Below are 12,839 nucleotides of genomic sequence, written 5' to 3'. Positions count from 1 at the left end.
ATGTGTTATGAGGCCAGTGGTAGCCTGGATACAGTGACTGCCTCCTTCCAGGTCAGGGCTGTCTCTCTGCAGAAAGAGCTCCTGCATTGTCACAATCTGACTGATGGATGGGCAGGTTGGAACAATCACTCAAACTGAGGCCTGCACCTGCCAAAGGTCTCAGACCCACCAGATCACTATCCATTAGTCACATCATCCTCTTGGTCCTGCTCTGTTTGGGTCAGCGTTTTAGCCCACATAAGGCTTTCCGGAGGCAGGTAAAAGCCAAATGAATGCTGAATGGATGTTGTCAGAGCACCCTTGAATTTGTGGAAATCGCAAAATAAAGCTTCCACAGGTGAGGTCGTGCAGTGTTTCTCCACCCTACAAATCAAAGCAGAGTGAGGCAACCCAGTTTTTTCTGTCAAAAACTGTTATCTTTTGTTGCACATTCTACTGACATTCAGCGTAGTGGGCTGAATAGCACAGGTGGAGGAACCTGGCGTCAGATTGACAGTCATAAATAATGGAACCAAGCAGGGACCTGCACCGCTCACACCGCCCAGGGATAGCCAGCCACCCAAGAGTGATGAGAGGAGCCCAGGAGCTCAAGGACACTCATCTAATGGTCCACCGTAACCAGTGCTACTGTCGCATATCTCAATCAAACCACACAGACAGAGCGGGGACAAAAATACCCCATCATGTACATTTCACAGAAATGAAGGTCAAGCGCTAAAACTCCCCATAGGACATATAGGTTTAACGTTCCTCTCCCTCCCAGTCGATGATAAAGTTACATATCAAAGAAGAGAAAAAAAAAAACATGATTAAAGGCATAGCAGAGTAGGCACTGGTCAGTGTTCAGTAAAGGAGTACTGGGTCCTTGAGAGGGAATCCTGCTCCATGATCATTAAAAGGTCTGTGTGGTGAGTCCAGATGGAGCTGTCACAGTGAAGCATGCCTACTCATGTCCTCAGTGTCTGTGGGATCCGTTGCTCTGGGCTAAATCGGGAGGGGGGGGGGACCAACATAACCTTGTGTCAAAGGATTTGCTCATATTGAAAGACGGATGACTTATTTCAAGGAACAGCGTCCTTGCGGAGTCTTAGACAAATGCAGAAATGCTTATGCGCACAGCCTGAGTCAAGTGCCAAGCATCATCAATGGACCATCTCTGTGGCTGTTAGTGGAAATTGGCTGTCCTGTGATAGCCTCCCAAGCCAGACAAGTTGATCACAGTGTGAGACTTGTCTGGCTCACAAGTAACTGCTGCATCACATTGTTTGAAGCTCATATCTGTAATCTAATACCTCCATTAGACATAACAAATGCATACATTGTAGAAGTAGCCGTGAGACATGATAATGCATTATGGCATCACACATTATTATATCACTATGAATTCAGCTACAGTTGATTATACAGCACCTCTATCAGCTTTCTGTGGAAGGCTTTAAGGTGTTATGAACTAGTGCTGTGCTGCAAATTGATACTCATGTTAGTAATGTGCCTCTGAGAGTCTGTAAATGATAATATTGAATATTGAGCTACCTGTAATTGATGGATATTTTTAAGCCAATTTTAATAATACATAATGGAGAAAAGCAGCAACACCTCACTGCTGAGAAGGTGGAATCAGCAGGAGTTCAGCATTTTGGCTTGATAAATGACCTTTTTTTTGTCAACTGTTTTTTCTTCCGTTTTTTTTTTTATTGACCAATCGACTGTGGTGCTACGAGTGCCCCGGTTGCCTAATGGTTGAAAGCTTGACTACACAGGTGCCGTTTCAGCTGCGTTTTTCAGTCATTTGGTCTCACATGTGTCTGAGAGAATAGATGCACTTTACTTAACACAGCTGCCTACACAGTCACGTTTCACAGGAGCTGAATGCGCATAACCGTGAACCAAAGCGTATTTTTCCATTTCTTTTTTCTATTTACAAATGCAACTACAGTGATTCTGTGTTGGGATGTGAGCACTGCCAAAACGGGGGTGACCTACACTCAATAACACTCAGTGTAACTCATTAACATAGAGTGTCATCATGAATATGTACGGTGTAATCAGTGAAGGAGACAGCTAGACACAAAGCCAGGTATACAGAGGTGTGCAATTTACTGATGCTGATGCTTGCTTTAAGGATGTGGTGTTGTGGGTCCTGCAGAGCCAGCGCTGTATTTCCACTCAGTCAAAACCAGATGTTCGTCCAGCAAGTCTGTGGTTCTGTTTCCTCTGCACAGCTACATTTATTTCAACTTTGAATGTCTGTCATGATCTCTCAGGGTTTTGAACCTGGACTCCGTTGTCAAGAACAACAAAGTGCCTGCAGTGACAAACAGTGTGATGTTCATCTCCTTCCTCTGTCAACGCTTCACAGAATGTCTGCTGGATATCAGCACAGCCTTTGTTTACCTGAAATGGACAGGAGCAAACTGTACCCACACTCTGCCCATTGTATTTACAGAAAGTCCTGTTATGTTCATAACACCTTTTCAGCTTTCATATAAAATTGTAATACCTGCTTTTTAAACACAAAAAGGCATGTGAACCCATAGTTGTCGCACATTATTACTTGTTATGAACAATAATATTGCATTATGAAGGTTTGTGAAGCAGCTAAGCACCTGTGCATGAGTTATAATGCATTATCATCTTGCATAAAGAAGTGACATGAGCAGCCTATCATCAGTCATACTGGGCCAGATAGCAGCCTGCTACACTGCATCTTGTCCTGCACCGCCACTTGTTGAACGAGCCACCAAACAAACCTTCACATAGCTACAAAGCTGTGCTGCAGCAACATTAAGCGGCATGAAAACTTACCTGCAAATGTCACTTTGGTCTGCTTGCAGTTTGTTTACCTCGTCTCCCGTTCATGTGACACTGACACTGCCAGCCTGCCAGCTGCTGTCAGTCAAACACATGCACGCCCTTCCAACCAGCTGAGATGAAAAGGAGCATTTCTGACATTTTTTTTCAGACCTTTTTCTTCCTTTTGAGAACACAAAGCTATTAACAATACATTTAAATTGCATTACATTCTCGACTGCAAAAAGGATGATTTAAGTGTGATTTCAGTTGGACTTTAGCTGGTTGCTGCATGAATTGATTTTTTTTGGCCACTTAAGACATCAGTTAGCTGTCTAAAGTGCCACAGCTGCCCCAACTCCATCACCACCATCACACCATCTCATAAAGTTATTGAAATAAGCAAATAGTTGTTTATTTACATGTCCATCCATTTATTTGGAGTCATGTCAACAAGAAAGTCTAATATTCTCTTGTGGCTACGTTTTGGTCTCGACTCTGGAGGGAAATATCTGCCTCTTTAGCTCTGAGAGAGTCTCCATTATGTTAATCAGCTAGTTGTGAGCTGGATCTGTCTGCTGTTTGATGTTGGGCAGATTATGTACAGTTGGTTTGTCGGTGAGTGTTCTCTGAAAACAGCTGCCTGTTGTGGCTGGATGTGGGGATGATGACAGTGGTGATACTGAACCGAAGCAGCCACATTGTCGGTGGTAAGCGTTTTGTTTTACGCCCAGCAAATTGCTCTGCAGAGATGAGGCAAACTGCAGAGTTGGGTGCTAATTGTCTGTGGGTTCGTCAGTGTGAGCGACCGTTTTTGACATTACGCATAATCATTTTATCTGCTGTTTATATTGAAATGTTGATTAGTGCAGCTTTAAGTTTCATCATGACCTGAAACGCAGGACACAGCGAATCAGAGATGGAAAAAGCAGGCATCATTTGGAAGTATATTTTCCCCAGCTTTTGGAAACTTTTGGTTACACCAAGACAGTCTAGACAGGATGTCCAAAATTATAGGTCAGTATATCAGAGTGATAGCGCTATCTGTTGGCCTTTTGAAGAAAGCACTTTGATACATAGTTCAATAAGAAACTAATAGCTCTGCGTGAACACCTGTGATATGTATCCCCTTTGTTCAGCCCATTTCAGATGCATTATGCATTCTTCTTCACTCCTTTCATTTCCAAAAGTAAGTTATATGACAGAGTGTTTTCAGGGGAATGAAATAGATTTCTATTCTTTGCACCCAGCCAGCTCTCCTGTATTTCAGTATCTTAAGTGATTCATTGCATGAATGTTTTATGGATAGAAAAATGCAGTCTGTCATATAAGGCTTACTCCAGTTGAGTTAGCATCCTCCTCTTACTCTCTGATTTTGAGGTACTGTGTGATAAAGTGGAACCTCGACAAGCTAACTGTGCTCACCAGATGTTGTTTGCTATTTTAGATTTTTACATCTCCACTTTGCTGCAACGTTTAATAGTGGTTTTAATTAGTTTACCAGGCCTACAAAGTTCTGTAAAATAGCAAGATGAAGTGATTCCAGAATAAGGGTGGCATATATTCCTCTCTGGCCTACAAGTGTTTTCTTGCGTGAGTGATGTTAATAGGCGATATGACGCGCGGAGATGTGCAGAGCAGAGATTCACACAGGGATCGTTCCTAGTAGATGCAGTAATGAAACCATAAATCACAGCATCATTGGACATCTTCCCAGCCCCTGATATTTCCCCAGACACTTTCATTCCACCCATTTCAGTCTGCTTGCAGTGTTAAATAGATTGACCATGGAAGATAAAGTTAAATGTGACTTTCTTCCGGTGCCTCTGACTCGACAAGAAATGAGGAGGAAAAAGAGCTGTTATATACTCCGGGAGTATGGGCTTTAATACTAATATTTTGGTACAGTTGAAAACTAGAATCAACAGAAGACGTGGTATTAAAGAAACGCATTTTCTCTGTATTGTGCTGAATGATGGGGATGGAATGGTATTTAAATGTCAATGAAAGACCCTTTTATAGTGGAACATGTTATCTGTGTAAGTGGCAGCACGGTGAGTCCCTTTGAAGATTTTCACCTAACATTGGTTCTGCGAGGCGTAAACAGGCAATGATGGCTTGCAGGGTGGATCCGCGTGATATCCAACTTTCCCTCAGGTGCTAACAAGACTGAAAAAAAAGGAATAGACTACATTCAACATGGCAGGAATTTGTGCCATGTTTCCACTGTTACAGAGGAGACATCATTCTTCTTCCACCTGACTCTGAGGGCTTTGTGGTAATGGCCTTTTCATGAATGAGGAGCAGGTAGAAAACTGGGCATGTGCGGCTCCGAGGCCCACAATGAATACAAGACCTGCCAGGCCGGTAATTAGTTTGGGCTGTGGTTGGCTGTGGCTGTGATGGAGGCCGTTCATCACCCCTGAGACAATGACTGCATGAGAACTGCCAAATCAAGGCCGTGTGATCGCTTCCTTTCGCTGTGGCTTCGGACGTTAGGATGGCTCTCAGAGGCGACGTGGGAGTTTACTGTCAGGGTTTCACAGGCGTTTCTACTGCTGTGCGTCTCCTTACCTCATGACGGATGAACAATATTATAGCAAAGACAGAGGGTCAATGGTGGTAGTAGCAATTGCTTCATTTGCAGCAGAAAAGGGTAATTGTTCATGTAATGTGTAAATGTCCCAGACAGCTGTGTGATTCTGAAATCTTTCAACAGCAACAGTTGATGGTTTAAGAAAAAAAAAAGAAAAGCCAATGATAAATTCACTCCATCGACAAAACCCTCAGTTGCCAAAGCTTAAAAGTCAGCTGTGGCAGAGTTTAACTTGGAATTGCAAATTTGGATGCGTGTGTTTGATTTGTTTTTAAACCTGCAACAACTGATTTTTGCTCACTTTGGAGCAGCGCAAACAAGCTGTAAACACAAGACCGACATAAGTTGTCAGCTAACAGCTGCCCGTGTATCCAGCAGATACGGCGCAACATTAGCATTCATTTGGAGTCATGTCTGTGTCCACGTGATGAATGTAAATCTAATACTCACTCTCCATTTAGCTTTGTTTTGCTCTTCACCAGCTCCTCAGAGAAATATTCCTGGCTCTTTAGCTGTTAAATGTTCACCAGCTACACGCTAGGCTTGTCTGTCTGCCATTTGGAGCTGGGCATGTAGTGTAACAGTGGGCTTTTCTACCTTTTTTTTGCTGGAAACAGCTGCCTTTAGAGTCTGGAAACAATGCTGAGTGCAGGTAGAGTGAATTAAAACCGCATGTTTGGCCGTAAAACAAAAACAATTGTCTGAAAGTCGTTCAGAGCTGTGTAAAACTGAAGGGAAGTGGCGATTCTATGTCTGTTAATATTTATGTACTATAACCTGTTATCACGACCTAAATTCTGCAGTTGGGTTACATGTTAACAACTAAACCATCTCCATGGCAACTGAGCAATCTCCATATGTTCCATATGCTGAGGGAGGCCATGATGTGCGGCTGAAAGTTTCAAAAACAGCATATGAAAGGACTGTGTGATGAGATATTTTTGGTCAAGGAAGAACCTTCAAGCTCAACTGGAGAAATGTGAAGTGGATCTGCACCACAAACACCTGCGCTCACTTTTACCTTGACCTATGGCCTAACTTTTCACCAAAAGTTTTTCAGATATTCTGCTAACAACAACAACAACAACAACAACATAACCTTCATGTTGAATCAAAGTTCTTAAAAGGCCCAATCCTAGATGAGTGGCTAGCACTGAATCCACATAGTCCACGTTTTAATTGCAGACCATATACTGCCGATTATACACTGTGGACTCAATACACACTGCGTGGACTCTTTAGCGTGAGCCAGAAATCATGTATTGGTCCACTGGTGGAAATGCAGCTGTAAACCAATCATGGATTAGAACTTTAAAGGACCCGTTGCATTATAAATCATGAAATGAGATTTGAAGCAGACTCCGCTTTTGCACCCAAGCCTTTCAAAGCCTCGAGCCTTAGGGAAGCTGTGGTGCAGAAGACGATAGAGAGAGGGGGCATATGACGCTATGAAGTGATGTGGAAGAAACAAGTCAAGGTTGTATGACTGCTGAGCGAGAACAGTTAAGAAATGGAAGGCTTGGGTGGGTTTGAGCAAGAATGCCCATGTGCCCATTTTTCCTGTTAGAAATATTACCTTTTGGAAAATACAGATAGAAGATGCCTTTTCACCTGTCAGTGAAAATGAGGTGTGAAGTGGCCAGATGCTGCACTTTGATTGTAGTTGCACTGATGTATGAATTATGACTGTCATCCTCTGACCCTCCTGGTCAGGGCCAAACGGTTTGAAGCCCTTCTGGACTGGACGGTTAACCTTTCACCTTGGATGCAGAGCAAGCACCTTATATCCTGGCAATCCGCCACAACCGTCGCTTTAGCCTCCTTACCAATCAAGTGATTTAATCCAGTTGCCGAGGATGGAATAGCCTTGGCCCTCACACTCTAATCCAGGGAAATCCACGGTCTTTTCCAAAGCCTGAGCATCAAGTGTTGTCAATTACAGCCTGAAAAAGCTTAAAGTAAGGGGGAGCTTTTCGAGGCGGTCTGAGCCCACGCCCAAAAGAGCGAAAATAGGCTCTTGTTTATCCATGACTGAGAATGGAAAAAGAACATTGACTGTATTGTGCTACGACAACAATTCAATTATGTGAGTTGGCCAGCTGCTACTAATCTCACAGTGTTTACCTATGTAGAGGACTTCTTTTAATAGACTCTCACTGCAAATTCCAACTAGCATGGAGTTAGCTATGCTAAGACCTTTGTGCAGGCCCTCCAGCTGTGCCCATGCAAGTATAATTACAGCTCATCAGAGAATTGTGTGTAATGTAGATAATAATGAATGTGGAGTGGGTTATTTGGTCCAGTCACTGTGGCTAGCCTTGGCCATATTACCATCCTTGAAATCAAAATCTGCTATAAAATGCTACAAGCGTTGTTGGATTAAAGTCCACATCGTGGTTGTATTGGTTGTATGGTTTTCAGAAGTGTGTTAACTCTCAAATCACACACTTTCAACATAGTTTAAATAATGCATGTCAAGCTTAATCTTGATGTGGGTCAGTGAGGTCTTTTGGGTGCATGGCACAACATTTAAAATGACAGTGGCTCATGTCTGGTGCGCAAAGTGACTGGAAGAAAAGCTGTTTTAATATAGTGCAATAGAAGCAGTGAGATTGCTGGAATGATTGCACTTTTGTATACTGGACTGTGTTCAGTCTGCATAGCATCCTCGCCTCAATTTAGATAACTGCAGCTGAAAGCCAGTTTTTTTTTTAGTCAGAGAGACCAAATCAGTTCATGAACTGTGAATTTACAGAAGTGTAGTCAGCATTGAGCATCGTACTATGTAATGCAGAATCTAATTATTGAAAACCCCTGCCACGTATCTCATATTTATTGACAAAATGACGGTCTATTCATCCTGACAGCAGGTAGAGAGTTAGTGCCACACAGCAACAGAGTGCTGATTATCTATACGCAACAGCATATTTGTTTGAAGCAAAACCACTGCCTCTCTCGCAGCCTGTCAGAACCGATGCAAATGAACCCAGTTTCTGGCTCACTGCACCTCACAAATTAATAACTGCGCACACCATGCATTACAGTACAATTAGATTGTCCATTATTTTGTAAACGCCAGCAGAATCATTCCATCCTCTCAAGCATATTGTCATGTGGCTGCATTTGCCTAACAAACGTGAGATCAAAGGCGTATTTTTGAATCCTAATCAAATCTATTTCAAGTCCCATGCTGGCGCCGGATGGCAGGCTGCGGTCTGTGGCTGGCACGGTTTGAGGCCCTGTCTGAATACCTGCAACAGTAAATAGATGGGCGGGCAGGATGATTTGCATATAAAAAGGAGAAGCGATAAAAGAAAGTACTTAACCTGGAGTTTCTCACCATCCAACACTCTGGGACCTCCAACACAATGACAGAAGACTGCTTTTTATCAAAGAGGATCCCATTATAAGATAAATGTATTTATTCTTGATGGAGAATCAAAGGGAGAAGAGAAACAAAGAACATGGTTGGAAGCACCGAAGACCAGGACTTGCACCTGTACGAGAGCGAAGAGCCACTCGCGTTAAACGCTGAGGAGCAGAGGAGCAGAGATGTTTGTAGTGTCAGCGTGCATTTGTAGCAGGGCCTGTTTTTGTACCAAGATGGCTGCTTTGAACTTGTCAGAATCCTATAAGGTATAATTCATGTCGTGTCAATTACTAAGCAGCAGCTGTACTGTGCCGAACAGAGGGGGTCCCAAACCATAACTCTTCAAACAGTGTTCGCTTACTTCTCCACCCTGTTAACACCCCTCGTCAGTCACGCAGTTAGATCAAGGCGGCAACGCTCAGTATTTATGAAGGTTTCTGTCCTGGTTTGGAAGGTTTGTATGTGGAGGGTGGCGACTACAAACATACTGGATGTACACTTTTTTTTTCTTACTCACAGTTTGTCTTGACAAGAATGAGAGCCAACAGCTACTCTAGAGGTTCTATGAGGATGTGAGCTAAATGCTAATGTCAGCATGACAATTCTAGCAGGCTAATGTTTGGCATGTATAATGTTTACCGCGTTCATTGTCTCAGATTGATTGATTGATTGATTCCTTTATTTCGAGCATGTAAAAAACAAAGAAAGACGGAGCAAACAGACAAAAGTGATAATAATAAATTAGCGTATGGCATGCTAATGCAAACGTTTGCTCATTAGCACAAAACACAAAGTGCATTTGAGGCTGATGGTAATGTCATTTACTTTTCATCTGGTCACAAACCAAAATATTGGACCAAGTGAAGCAAGTATTTTGACCAGATGATGGCACTAGCAAATATTTCATATCTGCTTTTTTTTATATATATTCTACTTTCTCACAATATAATGTCCTGAAGAACTTTCATATATATAACTTGAAATATATATTAAATAATACTATACAATAAAATTCAACACTGTAGAAAAGCACATGCTATGGTTAGCATCTGACTGCTGCTACCCTATCGCTAACAAACACATTTTGAACACATTTTGAATTGAACAATAAATGCAGAAGTATTTTCTGCTTGAGATTTTCTGCCATCTATTTTTTTAATCCTGAATTTCCCCGTGTGCATACATGTATGGTGCACTTATCAGTACATGACATACCATGTCCTGACTTCAGTTGGCTGTGAGTAGTTCCACATGACCTTTCAGTCGCGGTTCAACAGATGACCAGCATTATCAGTGTGCCATCCAAACATCTTCAGGCTGTATTCAATGTCAAAGTCTCCACATATCTACTTCCTCCCCAGAATGAGAGACAGCTTGCTGCTGCTGCTGGAGGGGATCGCAATGAGCAGTCTGTCCCTGAAGGATTCAAGTGGGTCTTCAAGAAACCACGAGGGCATTTGCCCAATCTCTCATGGGTCTCTTTTAATGAACCACAGTCATCGCGTGTGTGCAGCGTAGCCGGGAATGATTCTATACACACGAAATCTAAACATTTGTAAAAGGGACGGAGGGTGTTTGTCTTTCTTGTTTTGCATAGCCTTCAATCTGTGTTCAGATCTTGCTGTATGATCTCCTTCGGGTTGGTCTGATGCGTCGCGTCATTGCTGTGGCCACGAGGTGACCTTGACAATCAGCACTGTTGCATCCCCCTCGCCTCTGTAGCAGCGGTGAGACAGAGCAAGCATCCCTCTAGGGGGCCGTTCATCTAGATAGGAGACCCATCAGTCAAGGCAGCCATTGATCGCGTGTCAGATGGCTTGATTTCCTTGTGTAATAATCGGCTCAGTTTTGACACCCTCCCTAATGTGTAAACGGGAAGAAAGGAGCAGGGCAAATGAATTGTGAAGGGCAGCTCTATCCATTGTCGATACTGTCAGATGCATTAATATGCAGTCTTATATAATGGAAGCCCCGTTGGTTTTGCATATGGAGTGCTGTGACGTGTGCATCCAGATTAACATTACATGTGTGTTTAATTTTCTTGTGCGCTGGAGTGTGGTTCCTGTTGTAATGCTGAAGAGGATCATCAGATTGACCCATCCTGCATTCGGTACAGGATAAATTCATTGTCGTCACTGTTATTTCCTTGCGCAGAATAAGACATGCTCTTAGCAGCCTCATGCGAGCGCTGCAAATGCCAAGCAATTGTTCAGGATCCATTTTGTGACCACAATGGATTAGTGTGTTTGGTTCCCCGTTGTGGTCAGTGTGCTACTAGGACAGTTAGAGGCAGGCCGACATGTGTTGGGCATTGATAATGACTGTTGAATCACCACGGACCCACTAGAGTGCCGGGTAAAATAAAAGCATACAACCATATCAGTCCCAAGCATGGCGGCAATCGGCCACAACAAAGAACACTGTCTTGCATGCCGAGCTAAGCTGATGGGTTTTATATTCAAATAATAAGGACAGGGAGGAATACCAGCAGCATGGGATCTGGAGCTAACATGTACTTGGTTCTAGTGATATTATAGGCTGCAGGATTCGTAATTTCTCCATGATCCTCAGTGAAAAGGAAGACTGTTTCCATAAAGCCACTGACTTAAAGATGCATTCAGCTACAGCAAGCAATTCAAGTTTAAATCCTTTAAGCCGACTGTTTGGCAGCATGTAGCATGTTCCTATCAATAAGTTGTTGATTTTCAATGGACTCTCAGTATCTAATGAGGGGGAAGTGTGCAACATCTTGTTTTGTTTACCAGTCCTTTTCTATCTGCGTGGTCAATAGGTTCAATTTGATTCAGACTGTGGGTGGGAAAATAAATTGGAATTGTAATGGGGGTCATGTCGGACAAGATTCAGTGTGTTTTGTTGCTTATCACTGTCAGCGAGCTAATGTGGTCGCACCATCGACTGAATTCTGACACAACACGAGAATCAGAATCGTGGATTTAAGGTCTTTAATTACATTTAGAAAAAATAGCAGTGCACTTATTGGCTCTGGAATGCATCTCAGTGTGTGTCTGAAATGGAAATGGAAGGAGTGTTACTCGGTCATCTTTTGCATAAAGCCTTTAATCTTGGACTTCACTGGCAGTCAGTAGATGACAATATGAGGAACACATTTGCTGAAAAGATGAATTTGGCATGCTCCCACAAGCCCAGTTGGTGATTTAATAACTTTTATCGCCCCCTTAAAACAATATCACTCTGCGGCTCTTGTTGCATGGAACATGAAAGTTATAGTGAGCGTTAATTCAAGGACAGACTGTTACACATACTCAAAAATGTTAATGTGTAAAAGCTGGTGGTGACAGTATGCTGTTCCCTCACTCTGCGCAGCAGTCGTGTAGTGTGGCCGTACCATCTTACATCACTGCTGGAAGTGGTCACGAGTACAACAGACTCCAGCAAGCTGTGATGTTAGGTGTGGTATCAGTATGATGTGCAAGTGAGAAAGTTGGCAGGGTTTGAAATTTTCTCTCAAGCTTTCATTTTCATTTTAAACACAGTTACTTCTGCCACGTTTTGTGGGTACAACCAAGTGCAACACTATGAATGCCTCCAAGAAAATACTGTCTGAAAGGATGTGCTGTTATACCCACTTTAACAAGCATCATGTAAGCCACTCGCTGTGATGGCAGGCAATACGCCCCAAAGTGGTTGTTCGGAGCAAGTACTAGCACTTTTTGCCTCCCCATCTGGTCAGATGACACATCGTTTGATTTATTTTGTTTAAAGCATTCTGAAAACTTGGTACCTTTCAGTCCACAGAACATTGGTCCTTAACTATAATTGTGCAAGGGCCAGATCTTTTCAAAGTAGACACGGTTGGGGCCAGACTTTCAAATACTACAAAAAAAGGCCTAATTAGCCTATTATTGTTTAACATTTTCACTGTCTTACAAAAGTAATCACCTCCGCCAAGTCTGTTCTCAATGTAAAATCCACAGTCCAACTGTGAATGAATCAGTCCTTATCTCAACAAAAAACTCCTCTTCAGGATCCCAGGAACAAAACAAAAATACTCAGTTTGAGACTCAGTACAACCGTTGGCCAACAAAAATATACCCAAATCAC

Source organism: Chelmon rostratus, chromosome 12 (assembly GCF_017976325.1).
Source record: "Chelmon rostratus isolate fCheRos1 chromosome 12, fCheRos1.pri, whole genome shotgun sequence".
Classification (NCBI taxonomy): Eukaryota; Metazoa; Chordata; class Actinopteri; order Chaetodontiformes; family Chaetodontidae; genus Chelmon; species Chelmon rostratus.
The sequence above is the reverse complement of the archived record's forward strand: the minus strand, read 5'-3'. Positions refer to the sequence as shown.